The sequence below is a fragment of the Bison bison genome, unplaced genomic scaffold, assembly GCF_000754665.1.
Source record: "Bison bison bison isolate TAMUID 2011002044 unplaced genomic scaffold, Bison_UMD1.0 scf7180017857938, whole genome shotgun sequence".
Taxonomy (NCBI): domain Eukaryota; kingdom Metazoa; phylum Chordata; class Mammalia; order Artiodactyla; family Bovidae; genus Bison; species Bison bison.
The window spans coordinates 24,022-27,160 of NW_011488511.1; positions in this window are offsets into that span (position 1 = coordinate 24,022).

Consider the following 3,139-nt stretch of genomic DNA (forward strand, 5'->3'; position numbering starts at 1 on the left):
CTGGATCATAAGGCAGTTCTATTTCCAGTTTTTTAAGGAATCTCCACACTGTTCTCCATAGTGGCTGTACTAGTTTGCATTCCCACCAACAGTGTAAGAGAGTTCCCTTTGAGGACACTAATAGATGGAGAAATATACTATGTTCATGGATTGGAAGAATCAATATAGTGAAAATGAGTATACTACCCAAAGCAATTTATAGATTCAATGCAATCCCTATCAAGCTACCAACAGTATTCTTCACAGAGCTAGAACAAATAATTTCACAATTTGTATGGAAATACAAAAAAACCTCAAATAGCAAAGCTATCTTGAGAAAGAAGAATGGAACTGGAGGAATCAACCTACCTGGCTTCAGGCTCTATTACAAAGCCACAGTCATCAAGACAGTGTGGTACTGGCACAAAGACAGAAATATTGATCAATGGAACAAAATAGAAAGCCCAGAGACAAATCCACGCACATATGGACACCTTATCTTTGACAAAGGAGGCAAGAGTATACAATGGATTAAAGACAATCTCTTTAACAAGTGGTGCTGGGTAAACTGGTCAACCACTTGTAAAAGAGAAAGGCATTTTTAAAAGAAGAAATATAAAAGATTTTTTGATACTTCCAACTTGGTTTAAATCTTCATGAAAGAATACTTTGCTGGAATATCAGTGTTCCTCAGTGATTCAATAAATGCTATGCTGAGAGTAAGCCATTAAATTTCGTGGCAAAATTGGATTATGTCAAAGTGGGAGTTAGAGCCAGAAAAAGTTTATAGGCATAAAATGAAAAAGGTGTATTACACTCTAAAATCTTTATTAAAGATCCCAAATTGCTGGGGGTAATACACGTGAATGGAATGACTTGGTACAAGATAAAACAGAGAGATGAGCTCTCTAGTACTCACCTGATCTGGAAACTCTGCTACAGCTTAGAATTCTGGTCCAATGCTATATGGCTTAAAATTTTGGTTTTTTGCTTTGTTTTATCTCATTTTTGAGACAATGCAGCAAGCTCTATTTTCTTGTGAAATTTCTCACTATCTAATTGACACTCCAATATTTTGATCACCTGATGCAAAGAACTGACTTGTTGGAAACAACCCTGATGCTGGGAAAGATTGAGGGTGAGAGAAGGGGTGATAGAAGATGAGATAGTTGGATGGCATCATTGACTCAATGGACATGAGTTTGAACAAACTCCGGGAGATAGTGAAGAACATGGAAGCCTGGAGTGCTGCACTTAGTGGGGTCACAAAGAGTCAGACATGACTTAGCAACTGTACAACAACAACAAATTGGATTAATTATTCTGATTTCTTTATAAACCTTTGAGAGAAGACAAAACATGGTGGGAATCCAAACATTTGCAACTTGCTAACTCTGCTTAAAGAACAATGAGAAAACTAAGTTAGAGAGGTTAATTAAATTATCCCAAACCTCAAGACTAGTAAGTGGTGTAGAGCTGAATTTAGGCTAGAAAATCTGGCTTTAATGATGATACTCACAATACCCACTCTAGGGGTTCCCTAGAACCTGTGTGTGTGTGTGTGTGTGTGTGTGCGTGCACAATTATACTGAAATGTAGTTAACAAAATATGCTTTGAGGACACAGTTTGGGGTTTAACCAATTCCACAGGAATGGGATCTACCCCCAGAAATGCCTAAGTAGAGCTAGATATTCACTCTATAGCTTCAGGGATATCTTAATCATATGAAATGGCTAACTTTATCCCATAATTTTATGGTTCCAATTTTAGCAATGTTTTTTTCCAGTAGTCGTGTATAGATTTGAGAGTTGGACTATAAAGAAAGCTGAGGGCCAAGAATTGATGCTTTTGAACTGTGGTGTTGGAGAAGACTCTTGAGATTCCCTTGGACTGCAAGGAGATCAAACCAGTGAATCCTAAAGGAAATCAGTCCTGAATATTCATTGAAAGGACTGATGTTGAAGCTGAAACTCCAATACTTTGGCACTCGATGCAAAGAACTGATTCACTGGAAAAGACCCTGATGCTGAGCATTGAAAGCAGGAGGAGAAGGGGACAACAGAGGATGAGATGGTTGAATGGCATCACTAACTCGATGGACATGAGTTTGAGCAAGCTCTGGGACTTGGTGATAGACAGGGAGACCTGGTGTACTGCAGTCCATGGGGTTACAAAGAGTCAGAAATGACTGAGTAACCGAACTGAACCAAATTTTAACAATTTCCTTAACAGTACCATATCTTCACACAAACAGTTCTGTCTTTGTAAATCTATCATATTGCTACATGAACAATTCCCTTATACTTTCATAAGTCTGGACAAACTCTTTCTATTGTTGAAACATTTAATATATATATATATATGTATATATATATATAAAACATGCTATATATAAAATGAATAGATGATTGTCACCATTCATTCCCCAGTTAATATTTTAATATATCCAGGTATATATGACTATAAAACATTTCACTACTATTTTTTGGATAAAAGTCCAAGAGATAAATATATGAATAACATTGTATTGCTTTTTAATCATATATATTATTTTTAAAAACACTAAAAACACTCTATTTAAAAAGTCAGATACACTCTATTTAAAAACAACAGCACACTGGCCTATTGAACATTGTGTATTTATTATTTTTTCCCTTGCATGCGATCTTGGACTATATTTCAACTTAAATAAGAAAGCCCCAAAATATAATACCTCTTTTGAAAAACATAGATGTAAAGGGACAACTTTATTTACAGAAATACATCAAAGATTAATAATTGGCACAAATTCAATATTTTAACTTTAGTTAATATTAAGTTAATTTACACATCCTATTACAGTATTAAAACCATGGCTTTAAGTTCAAGTAGGCACAACTATTTATATTTCAGTAGCCCTGAAATTTTAATCATGTTTAAAACAACAGCAACAATAACAGTATAATTAGTTAGTATTCATAAACACTTTTGAGTGCTAAGCACTGCTGGTTATATGTATATGTGTTTTGATTTTCACAATATCACAAGTTGTTAAATATACCATAAAATGTCCAAATTTTATGATGAAGAAATTGAGTTTTAGAAACATCAAAAATACATGCTCAGAGTTGCACAAGAAATAAACTGGTGGGACTGGAATTCAACCTACAACAGATGGAA